Source organism: Podarcis gaigeae, assembly GCF_964106915.1.
Source record: "Podarcis gaigeae genome assembly, chromosome: 6".
Classification (NCBI taxonomy): domain Eukaryota; kingdom Metazoa; phylum Chordata; class Lepidosauria; order Squamata; family Lacertidae; genus Podarcis; species Podarcis gaigeae.
Window position 1 is genome coordinate 79984651 of NC_139682.1, and position 25508 is coordinate 80010158.

The window sequence follows — 25508 nt, forward strand, 5'->3', positions numbered from 1 at the left end:
ATTAATGACAGGTTAAATCCAACTTCTGTCCACACAACAAAACTTCCTTTTCTACTCCCTGTACAGAACCCAAATCTGCTCTGGAGGTTTGGGGGCACCCCAGAGCAGATTTGGTGTAGGGGCAGGAGAGGGAGGGGAAATTCTGTTGTGTGAGCAAAAGCTATTCTGCCCACAAAATGACTTAGTTGGGAAGAAGCCTAGATCAGTTCTGGCTTCGTGGGAACCTGTTGAAAGTTGGGGTCTAAATCGTGGGGTTCTTCATTTGAATCTTAAGTTGGATCTTTAACCATGTGCAACTAGGTGAAGTGGACGTACAACCTTTCTCAGATCCAGCAACACAGAACTTTTAAAATGTAAAATCCCAGAAAAAGGCAGGGAAGTGAAGAGCTAGATTCAGTTTCAGTTGCTTCCCCAAACCCACCATAAAGCTTTTGGAGGTCTTAGTTCTTAGAAAGAGATTCCATGTCTGCAGCTTCAGCTGTTTGGTGCATGCTTCCATTGGATTGGTGTGCACAGGTTTAATGCCCAAATCAAGAATGATGCAACTGGTTATACATGCTCAAGAGATATCAGACTTCTGTTTCTCAAATACACTGGGGAATTTTTTAAAAAGTTGTTTGTGATCCATGATATGGGAAGGGGGTCTACTGCAAAAAGTTATTCCAAGCCTTTTTTGGTATGCCTAAAGTAGTACTTACTATCCCACCCAGTTTGCTTTAGTCTGTATATAATAATAATAATAATAATAATAATAATAATAATAATAATAATGCTTTTAAAGTGCTTCACATATAGAATCTTGTACTCTTTAAAAACAACCCTCAAGGTTAGGTCAGTGTTACATTTTTATTCAAAAATATATCCCACCTTTCCATTAAAAACACTCAAGGTGGTTCCTATAAAATATTAAAGCAATAAAACAACAAAAGAAACTTACTTTTGTATCATGTGACATACAGAAGTAAGATTTGAACTGGCGATTCTATGCTCGATCTTGGTCACTAAAATTACATCAGAGTGAAATGTTTTCTGAAAAGACAGACTTCCAGAAGCTAGAGTGGCTTAAAGTATTTTTTCTTCAGTATGTTTGAAGTAAAGATTGTAAGTCTGGTTGCAAAAATGGCAAATGATTGCATTATCACAATCAGTGTATGCTCCAAATTCATATAAATGACTACTTCCCAGCTGTTCAGTTGTATTTCAGGATGAAGAGCTGAGCAGAGAACATACACAAAATTTTAGAAGATTCACAAGGCTTTTGTAAGGAGCAAAAACAAGTTTATCTGAGCTTTTGAAGAAGACTTTTTCAATAGTTATTTCTCTTCTTTCCCATTCTGTCCCATTTAGAAGATAGACTAGCTGCAGCCTAACTTTGCAGTTATAGGTGGAACTAATAACTCCACAGTCTAATAACTTCACTGCACTGCTTTGTGCTTTGCTCAAAAAGTACCAGAATCAAGGGCAGAATTGCTTTAAATATTTGGACGCTACCTGAAGAGTATATAAATTAGAATAGGCTGGAAAGTAATCTAGTGTGTTCTGCCCTGAGTGAGGTTTAACATTCATTGTTTTACTGGATTTTAGCATCAGCAACCTGGTTGGTTTAAAAGAGGGCAGTCTGTAAGCAACCCAAATTGGAAATGACCTCCTAGGGCCATCAGAGAAGCGGGCCTAAACTAAAATGGTTGTTAGCATTTTCGCTCTTGAATGCTAAGAAAGCAGCTTATAAGAAGGCTATGACTGGCCCAACCAGTGGTCTATTCCATGGGTAGGCAAACTAAGGCCCGGGGGCCGGATCCGGCCCAATCGCTTTCTCAATCCAGTCCGCGGACAGTCCAGGAATCGGCATGTTTTTACATGCGTAGAATATGTGTGTTTATTTAAAATGCATCTCTGGGTTATTTGTGTGGCATAGGAATTCGTTCATCCCCCCAATATAATCCTGCCCCCGAACAAGGTCTGAGAAACAGTGGAGCAGCCCCCTGCTGAAAAAGTTGACTGACCCATGGCTATTCTAATGAAGCAGTTTCTGGCAGTGGAAAAACAGATTTCTTTGTGAGCTTCACAGGCAGACGATGGTGACAATATCTATCTGGGATTCCAAAGTATTCAGTGCCTGAAAACTGGATTGCATCTCTGGCTGAGCCAATTAGGATCTTCCATGTATCCACCCATTCCCCTTTAAAAGCTCTCTGTGTTAGATGACATTGCAACATCTAGTGGCAGTGAGTTCCTTGGTATGATTAAACACCGTCAGCCAACGACTCTGGCTTTTTATATTTTGAGAGTCTGAATAATTGTTCCCCTATTCACTGTGCGGGTTCACAAGGCATATATCCAGTCACCAGATTAATTTTAGTTGCTCCAGCTTCACTGTGCAATATTCTTAATGCAGGCGCACAATGACCTAATAATCATCCCTTGTAGTGTTATACAGTTTGTTTCATCAATTTATTTACTTGTTCTAATCAAGGCAGAATGCTGAAAATGATACAGGGTAAGTTGGAAATGGACCAAAACTTTGTGTGAATATTTTTAAAGGTTTATGTTTTGTTTTAATATTATTTAAGAGAGCTTGTATGCCACTTAATTGTAACTAAAATCTCTAAGCTGTTTACCAAAAAAGTTGTAACTTTAACTTTTAAAACCAAGCAGTCCGTGCTGTTGTTCAAAGTGAATGATAGTTTCTTTTCTGACTTCTTTTCCATCTTCTTGGTCTTCCTTCTCTAACTCCCCTTCTATATATTGCAGCATAAAAATGCTTCACCTGAGTATTCTTAATTAAAAATTTGGCTTTAATATCAATTCCGCGTGATATTAGCCTAGGGGGATTTTAGCTCCGTTACTCATCCCCTGAAAGGTTAGAACCTCTCGTTTTTATGAGATTGCAATCAATTTCTGAGCAGATGAGTTCAAATCTGACTTTTGCAGAGACTCCGGATACATTTGTGCACTGGAGAATGTATTTTTATTTCCATCTTCATTACTATTCAAATCAATTTATTTTTAGTGGTACATGGTAAGCTCAATAAGAATGTTAAAAGGCCAAATATTTTTGCACTATTATGCAGGTGCAGCTAAAGCTTTATGTGGTGAGCTGAAAGCCTGAGTTTCTTCTCATTATAGTGTAAGAAAATCTCCAGTGGACGAGTGTGTTGAACAAGATTGTCTCTAAGGTCTTGGTTGGCAACTCATTTTTAACCTACTGGCTCACTCCCTTTAGAGACCAGAGAGAGGCAAAAGTTAACCATTTTCTTCCCAGGCTGACCAGCGACAGTGGTCTTGGCAGTGAGTGAATCACTTGCTGTGAGATCTAAGCAAAGGATGGCCTTTGAACAACTGAACCTCTTAAGGGGGGGGCGGGGGAGCCAGGATGCATCTCCATACCAGTTGCTGGGAATTGCAGGTGAGGGTACTATTCTGCTCAGGTTCTGCTTGCAGGCATCACATGGCTACTGCGAGAACAGAGCGCTTTTTGGTCTCATGCAGAAGGCCTCCTCTTTTATGTTGCACTTGAAAATGGGAGAAAGCAACTGATGCAGCTCTAGGGAGAGATGGGGAGGCACATGCAGATATATATGTGTGGGGCTGGCTGGAAGGGCACCATTTACTGACTTCTTGCTTAGACACACTAAAAGTGTAGATCTGCTGAGCGTTGTGCTTGTTCCTCAATAAAGTAGACTTTTACGATCCTAGCAGGGTTAATCTGCATGCAAAAACCTTTCCCTAGACACTGGATAGCTCAGCTGATTAGAGCATGGTGCTGGTAACGCCAAGGCCACAGGTTTGATCCCCATATCAGGCAGCTGCATATTCCTGCACTGGACATTTTAAAGCAGAGGTTGGATGGTTGAGATTCCTGCATTGCAGAGGGATTGGACTAGATGATCCTTAGGGCCCAACTCTACAATTCAGCGATTGATTCAATTATCAGTATCATTGGGTAAATTAGGTAATGTTTTGCGTTTCATTTCTTTCAATACAGGGTGCCCTTGGGTAAAGTACTTCCTGGAGAGCCACTTCATCAGTGGATCCCAGTGGGCAGCAGCAGCGTTCTCAGAGTTGCATCAGGGGCAGTGTTGGAGATTAAAATGGTGGCTGCACCTAGCTGCCCAGCATTGCACAGTGCAGGTCTAGATAGCTTTCCATAAAGAGGGAGCCTGGACAGGCATCAGTGATCGACTCCAGCAGCTGCCCAATGATGCTAAATGCTGGTGTCAGCCCTATTTCAAAAGTCTGCTGGTAGTTATTTATTTATAAAAAATATATATTTATGTACCACTCTATCATAGAAATATATCAAACTGGTTTACTGCAATATAAAACCATGTAGTAAAACCATACAGAAAAGCTAGCAAAATAATTAAAAACAAGCAACAGTAGATCGTTGTGGGGGATGTACTCTTAATTGCCTGCACAGGCTTGGCGGAATAGAAAAGTTTTCAGCAGGCGTTGAAATGTTGTCATGGAAGGTGCCTACTGAATCTCTCCTGGCAGGGTGTCCCCTAGGACCGGCTTAGTTTCCCTTGTAAAATGAGCCTCACCAACTCTGGGACAGAGGCTCCTGCAGATGATCTCAATGATCCAAGTGGGATATAAGGGTTCAGGCACACCTTGCAAGAGCAGTTTGCACGTTCAGGTAGTTAAACCTTATTTTTCACAAGACTGAACTGCCTAGATGCATCTGTTGATGCAGACTGGAATGTGTTTCCATATTTGCAAGTGAAGAGAGATTAGTCGCTTACTTCTAAAGCTGAACCGTGGCTGCTGTTAACAGTGAAATAAAAATTTCCCTGTTCTCAGACTGATTTTGTACATTGTATACTTGATACTTCTCTATAAAAGTAAAACCTATGGGGAATGGTGTGAGAGAGTTTGGAAAATGTAAAAATCCTCTCCTTACTCTAATCATATAGATGACAGGAACAGTTTCATGTGATTTTTGTAATTTTAATTTCGTCTCCCCTGAATGTAATTTAAAATTTTTATACACACAACTGTTTTGGTCATTAGTATTCTTTTCTTTGAATCTAAAGTGTAACGGTCTTTCTATGAATGATTGTGCAGTCATGCCACAGCTGAGGTGAAGATTTAGCTTCAAATAAATCATTTCCACATTCTTGCTTAAGTGGCTATTTTAGAGTAGGGAAACACATTTTCTATTGGGATGTAATGCTGCAATTTCCTTGACCTAAGGTCTGAACAATTTTTGAGCAATGTAGGTTTAGTAGTTTAACAACAACAAAAAAGAAATATATATATAAATGAAAGAAGAAGGAAAAAAGGTAAATAAAAGTACCAAAATCTGTAGAACTAAAACCAAATGAATTAATAATCTTTTAAAAATTATTTTGACAGATGGGAAGTTCCACACATAACTTTATGAAAACACTCAAGCAATAAAGTATGAGTCTAAGGGCCACTTATATTATATATTGGGTGTATACCTATTGTTATCAGGGAACAGCGATTCACTAGAGCTGTTTACTTAGCATATTTAAAAGCATCTTAGTCCAGACTTTGATTCCTGAATTCTGATTCAACAGTGCCCAGCCAATGAGCTCTAAGGAGCACATCATAATAGCATGAAGACAATATGCTTTTTATTCGTTTTGATTGTATTCAGTAAAGTCCTACTCAGAGTATACCGACTGGAATTAATGAGCCTAAGTTAGGTAAAGGTAAAGGGACCCTTGACCATTAGGTCCAGTCGTGACCGACTCAAGGGTTGCGACGCTCATCTCGCTTTACTGGCCAAGGGAGCTAGCGTACAGCTTCCAGGTCATGTGGCCAGCATGACTAAGCCGCTTCTGGCAAACCAGACCAGCACACGGAAACGCCGTTTATCTTCCCGCAGGAGCAGTACCTATTTATCTACTTGCACTTTGACGTGCTTTTGAACTGCTAGGTGGGCAGGAGCAGGGACCGAGCAATGGGAGCTCACCCTGTCACGGGGATTTGAACCGCCGACCTTAGTCATGTCCAATAGCTTCAGTGGGTCTCCAGTGTTGATTACCACTTTCTGTTACAGCATCAGGGGCACATTGCCTCTGAACATGGAAGTTCCATTTCACTGTCATGGCTAATTGCCACAATAAACCTGTTTCCTCCCCTCTGTGTAACATGTAACACGTGAAGAAACATATTCTTCATTGTGGGGGGAAATAGAGTGACTATTGGTTGTAAAGGTAAAGGTAAAGGGACCCCTGACCATTGGGTCCAGTCGTGGCCGACTCTGGGGTTGCGGGGCTCATCTCGCTTTATTGGCCGAGGGAGCTGGCTTGCAGCTTCCAGGTCATGTGGCCAGCATGACTAAGCCGCTTCTGACGAACCAGAGCAGCGCACGGAAACGCCGTTTACCTTCCCGCAGGAGCAGTACCTATTTATCTACTTGCACTTTGACGTGCTTTCGAACTGCTAGGTTGGCAGTAGCAGGGACCGAGCAGCGGGAGCTCACCCCGTCACGGGGATTGAAACCGCCGACCTTCTGATCAGCAAGTCCTAGGCTCTGTGGTTTAACCCACAGCGCCACCCACGTCCATATTCTATTATAGTATTTGCCAAAATCATAATCCATTGCATAGTTGCAGATACACATGGCCAGCTGACAGTAACGTCTTGCTGATGGGTTTCCCATAGGCTTCTGTTTAGCCACCGTAGGAACAAAATGCTAAACTAGATAGTACCATGGTTGCTGTGCTTATACCTTGCAGACTTTTCCTGTATGGAGCACATAAAATGGGAAAGGAAGAGAACTATTCCCAAACACTCAAAGGACAGATGGATGCCAACAATTCTGGGCAGTTGCAATTGAGCCACAAATCCTGGGCACATGTCCATCACATGTATGGAAATGAGCACATTGCCCTTTCACACTTACTACGTTTTGCAACCAGAATTGCGTGTGGAGGAAGAAAGGGAGAAATCATTCTTTTGCAACTGTTCATGTCCGTAAGGGGATGATATGGGGCTAGTAAGGTAAAGGTACCTGCCCGTATGGGCCAGTCTTGACAGACTCTAGGGTTGTGCGCTCATCTCACTCTAGAGGCCAGGAGCCAGCGCTGTCCGCAGACACTTCCGGGTCACGTGGCTAGCGTGATAAAGCTGTGGGGCTAGCCATTAACTAATGAAATTTCAGAATATTCTAGCATTAAACAGTGACTCTGTTTTTACTGTTTTACTCTGTGTTTACTGTTTTAACTGCTTTTGAACATAAGAGACCTGCTGGATTACAGTGGTACCTTGGGTTACACTTCAGGTTACATATGCTTCAGGTTACAGACTCAGCTAACCCAGAAATATTACCTCAGGTTAAGAACTTTGCTTCAGGATGAGAACAGAAATCGTGCTCCAGCGGCACAGCAGCAGCAGGAGGCCCCATTAGCTAAAGTGGTGCTTCAGGTTAAAAACAGTTTCAGGTTAAGAATGGACCTCCGGAACGAATTAAGTACTTAATCTGAGGTACCACTGTATCTAGTCCTGAACCCTGTTCTCACAGTGGCCAGCTAGATGCCTATGGGAAACCCACAAGCGGCACCTGAAAGCAGCAGCTCTTTCCACACTTCTGGACTCTGAGCAACTGATATAAAGTGGAGTTCTGTTCACAGATCTTTTGGGATCCATCCAACCCGAAAACCTTTCAACATTAATACTTCGGTGGTGAATTGCATGATGAGGTAACAAGTGATACGGAGTCCTATATGGATGAAATTTGAATGTGGAAGAGAACAGTGTGAGAGTCTGCTATTTATTGCACGTGGATTCATCTTAAAAGGAGGACACTGGTGCCAAATTAAGTCAAGTTCAGTATCTTGATGTCAAGTAATCTGTACTAAGAAGTGGGGGGCGGGAACAAGTTATTTGATGAGATCAATTCACAGCTATATCACTGGGGCAGCATTTTTCGCAGCCACTTGACTTTGTTGAGATGGAAGGCGTTGGAAGTGGTCAAAGTGATTCCACCCTAACAGCAAACATAAGCAATTTGCTTGCTTTCCAAACAGCAATCAATCAATCAATCAATCAATCAATCAATAAAATCACTAAAACCCTTGTAATGGCTGTCAGGCAAGCTGATTATCTTTTCAGCAGTCTTTTATTAAGTTAATACTTACAGATGCTCCCTCGGCTGATGCCAACAGGTAATCTATTCTGGAAGATGCTTGTTCAATGACTTTTGATGGCTGCTGGTTGCTGGCCACATGTACTGAACACAGAGGTTGAGTGTTTTGTCTACATGTAAGAGAGAAAAATCAGCATAGGTAGGTAGCTAACAAAGGGAAAGGAAGTTTTGGGTTTTGTGGTTGGCTTGATGTTGCCTTGCCTTTTTTTTTTTAAAGGGGGGACGTGATTTTAAAAATACTAACTATATGTCTGTTGGTTTGCCTGCTTCCCCAAGTACCGTAACTCACGTATTTGTAAAAGGCACAAGTCTCCTGTTCTTTCACCTCACGAGGAAGTTTGCCCTGTGAAAAGCAGCACCCATGAAAATTCCTTTTGTTTGGGGAAGGGGGAACTGAGGGGGGAAACTATCAAAACTGCGCTGATTGTGAGAAGAAATACCACATAAATTATTTCTTGGAAAATGCATAGTGACACTTAGAATTGATTAACATTTCTGTGCTTTCTTTTGTTCTCATTCAAGGGGGAATCTTTTCAAGGCACCCTATTCAGGCTAAATGTAAAACTTTCAAAATGCCTTGGCCTTGAAGTGCACAGAGATACATGAGGATGGATACATCAGCGGGAAATGGTTTAAAAATATGTCAGTGTAAGTCCCCCCCACCCCACCCTAGCCAAGTAGATTGTAAGTCTGCCGGTTTATCAACAAATAAAGATACAATATTGTTTAGTGCTACCTACTTTTCAAATCACAAAAGTGGTTTTTGTGAGGGCTAGACAATACAGAGCAAGAAAGTATGTTTAAAGATGCATTTTTTTCGCCAGATTTTTTCTGACGAAGAACAATGCATTGCTATGATTTTATAATTATGTTTTAAACTTCATGAGCTTAGTGAAATAAATTATGTGGCTTTGCTAGATCTTAAATAGTTTTGTTCCACTTTGGAACCACAGCTGGAAGAAATTAAGAAGACATATATTTTGTTTTTCTTTCAAGAGAAAGAAAAAATTATGAAATTACTGTCCGATCCTATGCATGTTTACACTGACTTCAGTGGTACTTCTTTCCAATTAAATGTGTATAGGATTGCAGCTTTAATTTCACTACGCCTCTGCTATGACATTCATAATCAGTAAATGTGAGCTATAGTGGCCCAAGAGAGGAAGATTTCGATTTCATCTCCGGTCTGCTGTTCATAGTACAACAATATCACTGAATGCAGCTCCTTTGGTCTCTGCCAGCTCTCACATTCAACCAGCTTTTAAAGAATGCTTTGTATGCTGGAAAAAAACCCTGGTTCAATCTCTTCTGTCTAGGTAAGGCTGGAAAAAGCACCAACGAGCCAGTTATTGTAGACAATTCTGAGCTAGACCGACCAATTGTATGTCTCAATATGTCAGCTTCCTAAATTTATATTGGGCACCATATTTTATTTGGTGTGTGCTGCCCAGAGAAGTACTGTGCGCTTGCATTAGATCTGCACCCTCTGCCATTGACTTTTGACTTTTTCATTGCAAGTTTTGAAATGCAGAAGCTATAATAATAATAATAATAATAATAATAGTAATAGTAATAGTAATAATAATTTTTTATTTATATCCCGCCCTCCCCACCCGAAGCCGGGCTCAGGGCGGCTAACAACAATAAAATAATACAACATTCTAAAATCATTTCATTAAAAAATTAATTCAAATCAAATTGATGGCAACCATTGGGCTAGAGTTCTGTGAAGATTGCCAAAGGAGGGAGTCAGGCTGTGCCCTGGCCAAAGGCCTGGTGGAACAGCTCTGTCAACCATAGATTGGTTATCTGCACGTTCGGCTGCGTAACTTTGATGGTGTGCCATGGAGATTAAGACTACATTCTTTTGCACACCTACCCAGCAGCAACAAGCACGGGAAGAGCTTTCTCTCCTTAGTAAAGATTAATGGGATTGGGCTGTACAAATTACGGTATCTCTGATGACTCAGACATAATTTTGCAGTGACCAAGCTCTTGCGGATTAAGAAAGCAGGAAAACAAAAACACCAAAAGAGGCTTGCTACAGCCCTGTGCCTTGAGGTCACTGCTCGGCGTTGCATCATCTGCATTGCTGTGGGATTATGTGTACTTTCAAATTAAGAACAAAACGGCTAAAGTGAATGCCAGTCTTTCACTTTTGCGCGGATGTTATAATTACATTTATGTTAACTATGTGGGAATTGTAAGTTATGCAAAACGAATAGTTTTACTCAGAGTTGAATATCCATGGGAAAGGGCTATAGCTCAATGGTACAGCAACCTTGTTACATGCAGAAATCAAATTTCCAGCATCTCCAGGTCAGAGATGCTGCCAGTCTGTGTAGACAATATTGAGCTGCACGGACCAGTGGCCTGACAGCTTTCTGTGATACATGGAAAAACGTCTCTCATTCTAGAACAGAAGTGGTATGTGTGCATGCAGTCATCAGATTGCGAACAACATTCTCCCCACTTCGGAACAAGAAATTTACCTTCGCTCATATTTGTGAGTTTCCTAAATTTGTAATTCTCAAAAAGAGAGGTACAGGTGTGTCCCTGTGCACTTGTGTGTGTTCAAGGAGAGGAGGTTTACCTTGACCTCCCCTCCTCTTAATGCATCAGCTTAGGTTTGGTTTTTTGTTTTGTATTTCTTATTGAATTGAGAGCCATTGTCAGGTGTGGCATATCAGATGGGGTGCAGAGATCTCAATCAGGATAAGATTCTCAGAAAGGGTTGACTGGCTTGTACTTGGATAAATAATGAGATTAAATAGTAAACGAAACAAAAATACCACAGTGTGTTTTGAGAGCATTTGTTGAGGTTCCATTTTTAGGACTCAAGCCTCCAAAAGAAGGCTATAGCAATGCTATAGAAAAAAAATTAGATGTGCCATATGGAGATTGGCGTAATTCTTCCCTAGCCTCTCTAAATGATGTTTGTGACAGGTGTAATACAGTTACTAACTGTGCAAATCTATATATGTCTGCTGGAAAGTAAGACACATTGAGGTCAATGAGACCTATTCCTAGGCACGTCAGGCTACAATTCAAGCTAAGAGAGTGTGTTGGGAAAGGCCTAGTTCAGATCACATGCCAAAATAAATGAATGACCTTAGGTAAGCCTCATTCTTTCCACCTCAGCCCATTCTGTACCATACTTTTGGTCTGTCTTCCAGGACTGTTGAAAGTACCAGGCCGTTAAACTATTCAGAAGCAGTTGTGAGCATGAGATGTCTGTCCCTTCCTTTCTAGTATTCTTATTGTGGGATTGGGACACCTCATATATGTTCGTTCTTCACAATGTCTACGCAACATCATTGGAATCAAAATGGCAGCCTGATGCTGAAAGGCCATCAATGTAGGCCACACAGGCAGACCTTCATGGGGAAACCATTTCATAAATGGGGTGCTACAACCAAGAAGGCCCTGTCTCCAAGTGTTATCTGCCATCATCACTTCAGACAATAAGACACGTAGAGGAGGACCTCCAATTACCTGAGGACATAGGCAGGCACATGTTGACAAGCCCTTGGGTATCCATGTACAAAACCATAAAAGTACTTCCCTCTTCCCTTAGAATTCCCCCTCCAGTAAGCATATATGGTCCTACTTTTTATCCTTTCTCTTCCCTTTTCTGACCTAGATCAGCTATGGACATCTCTGTAGCAGCTATCCAACTTACATTTGCTCCTAATGTGATTTAAATCCCCTTAGTGTAGTCTTCAGACTACCAGTGGTCCATAGGCTTCTGTGGTACTGCAATGTGGTGTAGTTTCTTTTATTTCTTATTGTATTGACATTTTGAATTGCATTTTTTAAAAAGAGCAATGCATTACAATTGCTCAACAGTAGGCAGGGTGGGGGACATTAAACCGTCTTCTAAGACTCTCAGCCATTTTTTGGGACTGGGGAGGAAGTTTGGGAGCCACTAGTTTCAATGCTAATTTCCACTTCCCACATTCAAAGCCCATTCTTTCCCTCAAAGAATTCTGGGCACTGTGGTTTGTGAAGGGTTCCTGGAATTGTAACTGTGTGAGGAGTAAACTCTAGCACCCAGAAGTATTTGAGGGGAAAATGCACTTTCTAACATTTCAGATTTCAAATGGGCAGAGAGATTTTAATCCACGTAGTAGAAAGATTCAGCAAATCCCAAAGGCCCTCTCTTGAATTATATTCAAGTTTATATTGCAAATAAATAAAATATAGGGTATTTTAAAAGGGCATTTGTTGTGACTATTATTCTTTTCTGCTTCACAGTACATATAATAATGTTATTAGTTACATGAAACTTGAATTATTATTTTTTATCTGGCTTGTCACTTCTCATCTAGATCCCAACCTTTTCATGAAGATAATTAAGAATCTTGTGCAAAGACATCCAGTCTGTGACATCTACATATTATTAGCATCATAAAATAGTTTTCAATTAATTTTTTAAATTTTTTTTTGTTTAAAGTTATGAGGTAGGTTTTCAACTCTGATTAAGTATTCCTGATTCATGCATGATTCCTGGAAATCTCTGTAGCTAAACTTGTGCAATTGCCACATCTTGGGTTTGTTTTTCAATTATGATCGCTTTCCTCCATTTTATAGCTGCAGCCATTCTTATGTTATCATAGTGATTTATCTGCTCAGGAATTCTGGTGTGTTTTTTTTTTAATCTGCTGATTGCTTTAGTGAATTCTATCATAAAGGTGATGACACAATGTCAGTTGACTGGCTAACCTAATCATTAGATCTATAGTAACACTATAGTTTGTTTTTCCAGGCAATTGCTATGTTAATTTGCCACACTGTCAACCTACAGAAGGTGGAAATAACACAGTATGACAACTGCATTCCTTCAGCAGCATCATAAATGAGAGTGGCAGCTGGGAATGGTTAATAAACATTGTACATTTTAGAATAGTCCAGAGAAGAAAAAAAAATTCCCTTTTGCAATAGTTACAACTTTTATAAATAGTGTGGCTCCTTTTTACTTGCCCTGATCTCAGGCCTGAAGCGCACAAATGAAGCTTTTACCACATCTCCAACACCTGGAAAAGTGACTGCTTCCCTTGCCAGCTTGCTGTTTAAAAGCACAGGGACAGTGGCAAGACGAGCTAAGAAAAAACACAATAGAGAGCAGGATTTGTTTTCTTCCTCAAATTAAATTATTCTGTAGATTTACTGGTTAACACTAAGTGTTTGTTAATACTCAAATGTACCTAGTTTGAGGTTTGCTCACATTTTCTGCCTATTATTATTATTATTAAATATTTTATTTACTAGCCTGCACTTGTGCTTTTAACTGCAACATGATATGCAGACATTATGACAGTGAAGCTTTCATAATCCCTTCATCTTCCTTGCAGGAAAAGACTTGCTTTATTTCTGGGTGCCTGCTGCTGTTCAAGGCATAGGATCAGGAAGAATAAAAAAAGTTTGCAACTCTTATTGTTTATGCAAGCTAGACAGCGAGACTTGAGTGGGTACTTGCAATTTCCCCCTTCATATTTACTTCTCCTTCAGAAATCTAATATGTAGAATAAGGTTTACCCCCCTTCAGAATGCACTTTGCCCTGTCTGTGCCCACCCAGTAGTTTTTCTCATGTAGTGCTGTAGTGCTGACCACTCAACTCAAGCCTTCAATTTGAAGGAGGGTTGCAGGATTTTTTATATATCTATATCTAGGAGATGCGAGTGGTGCTGTGGGTTAAACCACAGAGCCTAGCACTTGCTGATCAGAAGGTTGGTGGTTCGAATCCCCATGACGGGGTGAGCTCCCGTTGCTCAGCCCCTCCTGCCAACCTAGCAGTTTGAAAGCACGTCAAAGTGCAAGTAGATAAATAGGTACCACTCCGGCGGGAAGGTAAATGGTGTTTCCGTGTGCTGCTCTATATCTATCTATCTATCTATCTATCTATCTATATCTATCTATCTATCTATCTATCTATCTATCTATCTATCTATCTATATCTATCTATCATCTATCTATCTATCATCTATCTATCATCTATCTATCTAAAAGGGCACAAACCAGTGTGAAGTAGTATTTAGAGTGCTGAACTAGGATCTGGGAAACCAGGGTTCAAATCCCCACAGGGTGACCTTGGATAACTGGGTGACCTTGGACCAGTCACTGCCTCTCAGCCAGCCTACCTCACAGGGTGGTTGTGGTGATCAAATGAGAAGAGGGAGAACCACGCGAGTTCCTGGGAGGGAAAAAAAGGTGGCATATAAATGAAAATAAATAAATAAATCAGTGTGAGATTCAAACTCTTTGAGTTGCTACCTAGGTGCAAGTTGAGTTCTTTTGTTTTGTTTTCCAAATTAATATGGGTGTAACTGTCATGGAGCTGTCTATAGATATAGCGAATATAATATTTCTGTAGATCAGCATTTGCTTTCCTTTTAACGCATGGGATACCTCTCACTTTTGCATCTTAATCATGGTGGTGGTTTTTTAATGTTTTTTTTGTGTATTTCCATTATGTCTTCAATTCACTGCCTACCCCAAACAAATGAAAACCCTGATCATTATTAAAGCAGCAACTTTCATGCAACCTTCTTAAAGAGTTATTCTTTCTCTGCAGGGCTAAAGTATATGTCCTAAGGCATTCTTTTCGGTTTGCATGTTAACTCATTGAATTACTAGATTAATGCAAAGAAAATGGCTCCCATCGAAACTCCTCAACATCTCTGAAGATCTCTGTGGACATTCCTCCAGGGCCACCGACCTGATTATTATTAGTATAGAATACCACTTCAACTTCAGTTGCTTCGCTGAAGAAATCCTTTGCACGTATGTTGTTGCCAAAATCTTCTTCCCAGAGACATGACCCACCAGGCTTTGTCTGAATATAAAACAATGGCAGGTGCATGTGAAACAGAAGTAGTGTATTCATTGAAACATAATGCAGGGGCCGCTGAAATGTTTTCCGCAGCAGGGGGAGCACAGCTGCAGTTTATCAGAGCAACTTGCTGCCTCATATTCCATGTGGGAATGTATCATCAGTGCCATGTAAATCTTAGCAATCTGCTCATCCTTAATTAGCGGGCATTAATTTCAAGCATTTGCCATGTTAAACTGACATGTTTGTACTCTTTTTAAAGTGTCGGAGTATGAAAAATTACATCGGAAAATCTCTGCCAGCTATTGTAGCAAACTATCGCTTGTTACCTGGAGTAGATTCAGATGACTGGAGCTTAGTAAGAGCTTAGCATAGGTCACCTGCCCTGAGGGGAGGAGCTAGGTAGGTACCTGCATTTAAGCTCAGGGTTACTGCAGTGGTCACAGTAACTGTGTAGCCCATTAACTCACACCAAATGATGTGCGGAGCCCCTCTCTGAATGTTGTATGAGAAGCTTCCTTAAACCAGGTCAGACTATTTGTCCAACAAGCCAAGCATTGCCTAATTTGATTACCTACAGCTTTCTGGGGGTTCAGACAGGAGACTGTAATAACCTAAGAGCTCTTTACCTGAAGCAGGGGTAGTCAAGGTGGCACCTTTCAGGTATTGCTGGGTTACAACTTTAATAATAATAATAATAATAATAATAATAATAATAATACATTTATTGTCATTGTACAACCTGTGTACAATGAAATTAAACGAGCCTCCCCCCACAAACATTCAATGTCAATGTTATTTTCCGTTCAGCAGCCTAACAGCCGAGGATAGAAGCTATTTTTTAACCTGTTGGTACGGCTGATTATACAGGGACACGGGTGGTGCTGTGGGTTAAACCACAGAGCCTAGGACTTGCTGATCATAAGGTCGGCGGTTTGAATCCCCATGACAGGGTGAGCTCCCGTTGCTTGCTCCCAGCTCCTACCAACCTAGCAGTTCAAAAGCACATCAAAGTGCAAGTAGATAAATAGGTACCGCTCCGGCGGGAAGGTAAACGGTGTTTCCGTGCGCTGCTCTGGTTCGCCAGAAGCGGCTTAGTCATGCTGGCGACATCACCTGGAAGCTGTAAGCTGGCTCCCTCGGCCAATAAAGCGAGATGAGTGCTGCAACCCCCGAGTCGGCCACAACTGGACCTAATGGTCAGGGGTCCCTTTACCTTATTATACTTCTGATTATACTTCTATATCTCCTGCCCGAGGGTAGAAGATTAAAGAGGTGATGGCCAGGGTGTGACTCATCCCTGAGAATTTTTCATGTTCTCCTAAGGCAACGATCCCTTGCAATGTCATCTAGTGGACTCAAGGGACAGCCCATGATATCATGCGCTGTATTCGCCACCCTCTGTAGAGACCTTCTGTCTGAGGCTGTCAGGCCAGCATACCATCCCTGACTGCTGGCTGGGGCTGCTGAGAATTGTAGTCTAAAACATCGGGAGGGCACAACATTGCACACCACTTCTTTAACTGTAAAGGCCAGGAATGGAACTTGGGACATTGTGCATGCTAAATGTGTGCTCTACAGCTGACCTTTGCAGAGCCAACCCTATCATTAGGCAGAGTGAGGCAACCATCTCAAGAGGCAGATGTTCAAGGGCAGCAGGAACAGCTCTTGAGCCCCCAGCCATGTCCACTCCTGGGCCTCCAAATTTGGCCCGCTGTCTCAGCTTTGATGAAGGATCCTATCTAGGATTCCTATTTACTGTGGTATCTGGCACCTTGTAGTAAAGGGCAGGTAATAACAACATCATAATTAATAGCCCATGTGGAAGTGTGATTCAGTCAAGTTCTCTTATTTTATTTTTTGGTGGTTTGGCAAAGCTTCCCAAGGAGCACAGAAAAAAAATAGCAAAACACAACTATAATGATAAAAAAGATCCAACAAAAGGAGAACACACTTACACCAGTTACTCTGGAGCTCATTCTGTAGACCAGGGTTTCCCAAGCTTGGGTCTCCAGCTGTTTTTGGACTGCAGTTCCCATCATGCCTAGCCAGCAAGACAGTGGTCAGGGATGATGGGAATTGTAGTCCAAAAACAGCTGGAGACCCAAACTTGGGAAACCCTGCCATAGAGAGTGAAGGCTTGTCCTTTAGGGCAAATGGGGCACTGCCCACTGGCCCACTTTCTTGCTTGAATCCAGCCCAGGTCAGTTTCCTCCTCCTTAGTTTCAGTGTTGCCATTATCAGAAAATAATAGGAGGATGGGGCAAAATTTAAAGTAGTTGGCTCAGGATGTACCTACTGGCCTTTCAAGCCTTTGCCCTCCCAGTTCCAATGGGCACTGGCCACCACTGGCTGTAGAAAACATTCTGCTTCTCATGATGAAGTTACTTTGATTATAAGTCTCTCCAGCAAGACCTATTTTAAAAGCATTTGATGTGAATTTCAAGACATTTATTCTGAGAACTCAATCTATTGCTAGGTCCTGTTTAGTTAAAGGGTCAGCATGCATCTTTCATATAATTTTCTTAAGCTACTAGTGAAGAGACAATGATAAAATAATTAAATTCATTCGAGACTGCAATGCTGCAAGTCTGTTCTTGGAAATTAGCCCTACTGAATTCCATGGAAGTCAGTATCTACTTCTGAGTAAACCTACATATGGTTGGCTAAACAGGATAATAGTAGAAATGTAGTATTAGCATGAACAATTAGATTTTTTAATATGATTGCTGCCCCTTGAGCCATCAGGATGCCTTCTGGGGAATATGTAAAGAATCTTCATGAGTTTGGAATTTCTTATTTATGTATAAGTTTAGGCATGAAATCAATTACTTGCAGAATTGGCATGCTTTGATTTGGATGATATGTATTATAAGTTTGAGAATATTGCTTTTGAATGTGAATGGCACAATTAATTTCTTCATTTAATTTCTCTAACTTAGGTTACCAAAGTTCGTTCTCGATCAAATATGGCTAAGCACAATAGTCTGGTCTGCAGAAAGCTGCAACTGAAGGGGGTGGAAACTGTTCCTGAAGGTAGGGAATAAGGATTGAATGCTCCCTGCAAACAAACAAAAAATCCCAACACCTTCCTTGTGTATAGAAAACCAACATGTCTACATTAAAATTAAAATTATTATTTTTATTAATCAGATTTATATACAGTACTGCCTTCATCAAAAGATCTCAGGGCAGTTCACAAGATAAAACCTAACAAGATTTTAACCTAACCTTCTCCCAATTTTTCTATGAATAGTGATTTCTTGCTGTCTCCACTACTACCATCTAGACTCTGAGGTATTACAGTATAAGGATAATATCAATATGTTACTCCTTTTCTCTATTCCTGCACAGCTTTGGGGAGCATTCTGGAAGCTTTCACTTCCATCATTGATTAACCACAGCTTGTTGTGTCAACTTAACCAACAAGCTGTGGTCAAGATGACCTATGGTTTATCCAGCTTATTTTATGCAAGCCGTAATTAACATTAGCCACAATTGGTCAAGGTTTGGATGACACTAGTTAGCATAATATGAAACCTCAAGCTCCTGAGCTGCTCTATTGTGGCCATGGCAGAGGAGGAGGGGTCAAGCCTCAGGCCATCCAAACTTCCTCATTGTGTGACTTTCAAACTCTCCCATTAATTGCCTCATTGCTTTGAATCTCAGATGATAAAGTCTCTATGACAGTGTTTTTCAACCACTGTTGCCTGGTGTGCTGTGGGGAAAATTGAAAAATTCGAAAGATTTTTTTAAAAAAGTCAAATTTTCGCCCACTAGGCGGGCGCCGGACTGTGTCCATCCGTCCTGGGTGGGGATCCGTCCTATTTTCCATCCGTCCTGGGTGGGGATCAGATCGGATGGGATCGGATGAGAGCGGACAAGCGGTCCGCTCTCATCCGATTCCCCATAGAGAGCAGCGGGGCTCTGACATCTCCCTCTCCGCACACAGTGCGGAGACGGAGCTGTCATCCGCCGGCTCAGCGGGGATCAGCGGATCGATCCCCGCTGAGCAGAGAACGGTCCGCAACGTTTTTGTTTGCCATTAAAGAAAACAAAATTAAACATTTTCTAATGGTGGTGTGCCTCATGATTTTTTCCATGAAACAAGTGTGCCTTTGCCCAAAAAAGGTTGAAAAACACTGCTCTATGAGGTGACTTTATTGACTCATTTTCACAATGAAAGATGTTTGTTTGACATTGCTCCTACTTGAAAGGGGATGAGGTTACAAGCACCTTAGAAAAAAGAATCCCATTTCAAAAAGATGTCATAGTCTGATGTCATAACGGCAGCAATTTTTTGTAATATGCAAAATTAATTCAGTCTAATGTCGCCTAATGAGCAAATGAGATGGGTCAAGTCATTACAAGAGAGTTTTTGCTACCTCCTTTTTAAAACTTGTGAAGGAGGCCTTAGAAGTCATTCCCTTGCAAAATGAGAGAAGCGGTCTCGTATCAGGAATACTTTTATTTCATGCTTTTGGAAGGGCATGTTAGGGTTCATAGAGCTTTGCCCTGCTTTTGGCATCTAAATCCTATGCAAAAACATGCAAAGTTGGGGTTTCAAGAAACATCTCCAAACTCCCTTAATCCTTCCATCGACAACTGCACTATTGGGTTACACAGTTTTAATCCCAGAGGAGTTGTCTCTTGACATTAAACTGTCCAAATAGTATTTATATCTGCTGCTGCCTTGCAAGATCACTTAACCCTGCACAGCAGTTTAAAAGTAGTTAATGACAGCCCCAGCTTGACTTGCCCCTTATGAATGATCACATAAGTTCGACCTGTGCTGTCATGGTTTATGGAGGAAGGCAGTTTGTCCATTGCCTGCTGCTTCAGCCCCAGCAGGTAATTTGAAATGAAATGAGACAGTTTCTACAAGCAGATTGATTTGGGAATCTTGCCTGTTCTTCCCTTTGACCCTTGACAAGTTGACACTACAAAGATTGTGACTTTAAAAAATGATTGGGTGCAAATACATTTCGGTAGATGATTTACCGCGTGTTAAAGCAAGGACGTTCAGAGTGAAGCTGTGAGGGAAGGTAATTGTGAACTTTAACAACTCATGTTTTATGTTTCTGTTTTTCATTAATTATCTGACCAGATGAATCTACTGATAAAAAGTGTACCGTGTAGTGTCCAGCAGGGTCCAGTGGAAAGACTTCAGAAGCCAAGAGCAGATCATTAGCTAATATGTGGATCTGTGAGTGGACAATTAAAACGCTGCTATAGTTGTTGTCATAACCCTGTTGAAGCTTGTTGCATTTAGTCAGTCGGAATAGATAGCAAAACTGAAAAGCAAGGGTTAAGTTTGAAGGCAATGTACCATGAGTTGCTATTTGAATATATGGCTCCCATGCATAACTCACTTTTTTTTTTTACCTCTTCTTCTGAATGCAGTAATGAAAGCACCAATCCTGAAAAAATCAGTATTGGGCATGCATGAGAACAACAAAATCAAAGAGCCACTGGTAGTAACCGTAGACAATGCTGAGGTAGATGGAGTGATGGTCTGGCTCAGTTTGAGGCAGTTTATATTCCCTTTTCAATTTACCTAAGGGTGAAAATATTAGTGTTGTTTACTAGGGAACCCTGCCCCGTGACATTTTTAGCTACTGTTTTAAGTTGCACTGCTGAAGGATAAGATTAATTCTCCAACCGAAACTATGGAACTTTACCTATCATTTTTTGTGTGTGTGTTTTTCCCCAAATCTTGATCTGGGACTTTTTGTGTGCCACTCTGAAATTAAATTATGGGTGCTTCTGTAAACCACAGGGATATGACAATCCAGCATAGCAGGGATAACCTGTATTCCTCCAGATGTTATTGGACTTGAACTCCCATCACTTCCAGCCAGCATAGCTAGTGGCCAGAGATGATGGGTGTAGTAGTCTGTAACATCTGGAGGTTCAGAATCTCCATCCCTGAGGCAAAGTAACAAACATATTCAGCTGGCTCCAGGGGTTACTCCTGAGAGAAGTTCTGCTTGGAATGCTCCAGTCCGGGGAGAGGCATTTTGCCAATTTCTCATTCCTCTTGCAGCCTCCAGTGCCACCTCCCACAGTGTTCCAGAGGGTCCCTCAAGTCAACTCTCTGGAGCAGATTTTCAGGGGTGGGGACATAGGGCACCGTAGAAGGAGGGGGAAACTGACAAAATGGGGTACCTCACCCCTTTTGCCAATGAAATTACGCTAATGGATCAGAAGTCTTCCGTGGAGACAAGGAACCCTTTTGTTTATAAGAAACACAGTCTTGATCCCAGTCCATATACTTGGATCGAGACTGAATTTCTGTTGCATCTGATGAAGTGGATGGTACTCCACAAAAACTTATGCCAGAATAAATTTGTTAATCTTTATGGTGTCAAAAACTCCTTGTTGTTTTCGTTGCAAGACACTAGCATGGCTTGCTCCTCTAGAAATCCAGTCCCCTCCCCATGCATCTTAAGAGTCTGGCTTGAAGTTAGGGTTTTGCTAACTTAGTTATTTACTAGTGCCTTTCAAAAGTAACCCATTGTGCTGCTGTAAGCATGACCTGCATACACTACGATGCAGATTTCCTAGGCCCCATCTGCACTATGCATTTAAAGCGGTATCATACCACTTTAAACAGTCATGGCTTTTCCCAAAGAATCCTGGGAACTATAGTTTGTTAAAGTTGCTGAGTGTTGTTGTTGTTGTTTAGTCGTTTAGTCGTGTCCGACTCCTCTGTCGTCCCCTCTCCTTGTGCCCTCCATCTTTCCCAACATCAGGGTCTTTTCCAGGGAATCTTCTCTTCTCATGAGGTGGCCAAAGTATTGGAGCACTGGAGTCCTTCCAGTGAGCACTCAGGGCTGATTTCCTTTAGAATGGAGAGGTTTGATCTTCTTGCAGTCCATGGGACTCTCAAGAGTCTCCTCCAGCACCATAATTCAAAAGAGTGTTGTTAGACTGCCCCTATTTCCCTCCAAAGATAAAATTCCCAGAGTTTCCTGAAAAGAGGAATTGTTTAACCACCCTGAGAACTTTAGCTCTGTGAAGGGAATAGGGGGACTCCTAACAACTCTTTGTGGGAAGCCATAACTGTTTAAAGTGGTATGCTCCTGCTTTACATTTATAGTGCAGATTGGGGCCTCAGTTCTTGCAGCGCATTCGCCACAAGGTTTTTATGGGGCAGGAGCAAGGGAGGTTCTGCAGTGGAAGAAGAGGAGAGTGTTACCACAATACACAATTTTAGGCAATGGTTGTATAGGATAAGGCTGTTGCTGTTGTTTATTTTTGTATGTTAAAAAAAAAATAGGCAGTTTACAGAGTCACGAATCCAGTTACCTGTAAATAAATGCAACACACAATGTAAACTTATGTATGGGCTACACTGATTTTCCTCAGGCATTAAAAAAATGGATTTTGTTCTAAAAACTTTAGCAGTAGGATTGCGCTTGAAGATCCCCCTCCTTTCCCCCCTTTTTCTAAAAATGCTGTGACCTAAGTTTCATACCAGCATCATTTTAAATTATTTACTACTCTTTCCACTCATATTTTCATTGAACTATGTTAAAAATATTTTGCTGAAATGTTTCTTTATGTTGTCCATTGGGTTTAATAGACGTGCCATTTAATAAGCTCTCTACCTGTAAGGATAGACTATTTGACCTCTGTGACCTGCCACTGGTAGACATAGTATAAGATTGCTTTGTGAAATAAAGCTGTCGGTAACATCAACAAAATAAAAAATGATCGTATTCCAATACTCTCTGCTGAGTACTATGACAGCACTGAAATATGGAATAAAATTGAAAGTAGATTAGTTTTGGGCCCTAAGTCATGTTTTGACAAGATATAAGAGAAGAGAACATATCTTTGAACTTTTAGTTTTAAAGTTTTTTAATGAAAATATTTATCATTTTGTAAGGTTCCTTCTTTCTTTATCACAGCTGGACTGTATAACCTTAAAACAATCCATTCTCTTATTGTAAGGGATATAAATACTGGGCTATCTTTTATATTAAACATCATAAAGGATACATGCACAGAGCGGAATTGTGTGACACCTGTATCAGTAAAGGGTGTCATCTTAATAATAATAATAAAATGCTTATTGGGGAGGTTGAAAAATCAGTCATTAATAAGCCACATATTTTTAAACTATGTAGAGCATGTAAAATACTTCAGACAAGGAGGCTGCCTTTGCCATATTTTCTGCTTCCTCTTGGAAACGTTTTCGATCTGAAGCGACGGGGTAAATATGCCTGGCTGGGCTGAGTCCTTTGGGGAAATTGTGTTTTCAACTTTAGAGACATTTTCAAATGCATACATTTGAATAAATATTATTTTAGATCCTTATTACTGGGTTGAGGGTGTGCTGCTGCAAGTTCTCAGCTCTACAGCTCCTGTTTGTTTCAGTGGGAGTTTGCACCTTCCTTTTGTAAGACCGTTGGCAAAAATATGGTATAAATTCAGACTAAAATTATTTTAGCTGCATTGCATCCGTAATGATTAAAAATGCCTGGCAATGCTTTCCCTGAATGTGTAAAAATATTTATATGGTAAGGTACCTTTGCCGCAAAGCCTTTGGTATAGTCCCCTTGTTCTCATGCCCTGTGGTAACTAAGCATGTTTTAACTGAAATAACCACTAAGGTAATTTTTAAATCATACATTAAAAGTGCTCATATGCCACTTTAATAGTCCTGGCTCCCTCCTAAAGAATCATGGGTCCTGTAGTTTGTGTAACCTCTCTCAGCACCCCTAGCAAACTACAGTTCTCAGGATTCATTGAGGAAGGCTGTATGACTGTTAAAATGCCATAATAGTGCATTTGATGTATTGTGTGGATGTGACCACAGTCTCTCCTTATTTAACCCCCTGCTTCTACTTCCCCTCCTTTCCTGTTTATTTCTCTTGCGTTGAATTTTAGATTGTAAAACACCTCACCTTATTACCTCTGTAAACTGCCTGGCACGGTTAACCAATTAACTAATTAACTAATTAGGGAGGGGGGGAGAGGTAATTGAAATTTCACAAAAGCAAGACCAATAAATCATTTATATATAAAACTGCCTACTCTTTTCCATCTACTTATTGTTGCCTTAAATTACATTCCTTAATGTAATTAGTTTTGAAATAAAATAATAGCCCAGTGTTTTTGTTTTTTTAAAGCTTCTTTGTGAGTTTGTAAAAACTCCGTTCATACTGGGAGGATTTCAAAATTATTGCTGTAAAAGTTAAATATGATACTCCTTTGAATTCCTCCCCTCAGTCAGTTAAAGTTTTGTTTGTACAGTATATGTGTGTGTAGTGGGAAGGACTCTATGCTGGCATTCTGAATTCAAAGGCCAAATGTATGGCTACATCTTATTCTATGCTTTATTTTAATAGTCTTGGTAATAAACATATCAATATGTGTTCCAAGAGATGTGTGAAATAAGTGTATAGTTCTACAAAATCAGGCACAACGCTTCCAAAATGACAAACCATTGACACTTCTGATGTGATTTTTTTTTTAAGTAAGGAGTTAATTAAGTTTAGATGACTGTAATAATTTTACAGATATATCCAGTCTGTTAAGGAGCATTAACCTCTGTAAATCTGACAATGAATGATTGTAATCCTTAGTCTGCCGATTGCCATAATCTACGCTACTTGGCAAATAAAGCTTGTGCTTCTGTTTTAGGCTGGAGACATTAGGTCAATGGGAAACTGCCTCACCCTGCTTCTTGTACAAAGCCTCTGAGCAAGCAGATCATAGAATTGCAGAGTTGAATGGACCCCAGGGCAGTGGCGGAGGAAGTCTCTCAGGCACCTGGGGCGGTGTGCCCAGGGGTGGGGTGAACTGCCCATAGGGACCGGACGGCCTGTGCCTTCCCTATGGGTGCCACATGCCCCGTTCCTATGGGCACCAGGCACCCATAGGGACGGGGTGGGGCATGCAACATCCTTAGGGATGGAACGTGCCACAGGGCCCCAGCCGCCCTCCAGCTGGGTGGAGGCAGCCAGCAGCCAGCGCAGAGCCTGTGGGCACCGAGATGCGTGGCTTGTGCATGCTGCAGGCCCACGGTGAGTGCCGCCGGCCATTTTGTCACCCCCTCAGGTGGCACCTGGGTCAGACCTCACCCCCTTTCCTACGCCCCTGCGGTCAACTAGTCCAACCCCCTGCAACACTGGAATCTCAGCTAAAGCATCCATGACAGCTGACCATCCGTCCTCTGCTTAAAAACCTCCAAGGAAGGAGGTTCGCTATGTCTGTTTTGAGTTAACACTGGAGTGTAAATCCAGCATCTCCAGGAAACTTCCCAGGGACAAGGGAAGTAATAGAAGGAATGGAATGTCAACAGCCCTGCCAAAGGTCTGGTTGCGAAGGGAACAGTGTTAAAGTACGACAAATGGCCTGGGCACTTTAGGGCACCCCAAGGTAATTTTGGGGGAGTAGTTATCAGTATGGCACCATGTTTTACGTCCCATGAAGTGTAACCTTTCTTGAGTACAGTGGTACCTCGGGATGCGAACGGGATCTGTTCCGGAGCCCTGTTTGCATCCCGAACAAAACGCAAGATGCGATGGTGTGTCTGCGCC

The 25508-nt window shown here is 41.3% G+C and overlaps 1 long non-coding RNA gene across 11 annotated transcripts in view; it reads left to right on the top strand.

The window, feature by feature from the left end:
* Window positions 1–25508, top strand: part of LOC310847528 — a 181251-nt gene that overhangs the window by 25124 nt on the left and 130619 nt on the right. The window contains exons 1-3 of one of the 11 annotated variants that reach the window (XR_014565847.1): window positions 14689–14906; window positions 17898–17991; window positions 20063–20161. The exons of the other annotated variants lie outside the window; for them this stretch is intronic. This is a non-coding gene — a long non-coding RNA (uncharacterized lncRNA). Of the gene's footprint in view, window positions 1–14688; window positions 14907–17897; window positions 17992–20062; window positions 20162–25508 lie in introns of those variants that run through there. 11 annotated transcript variants of the gene reach the window in all.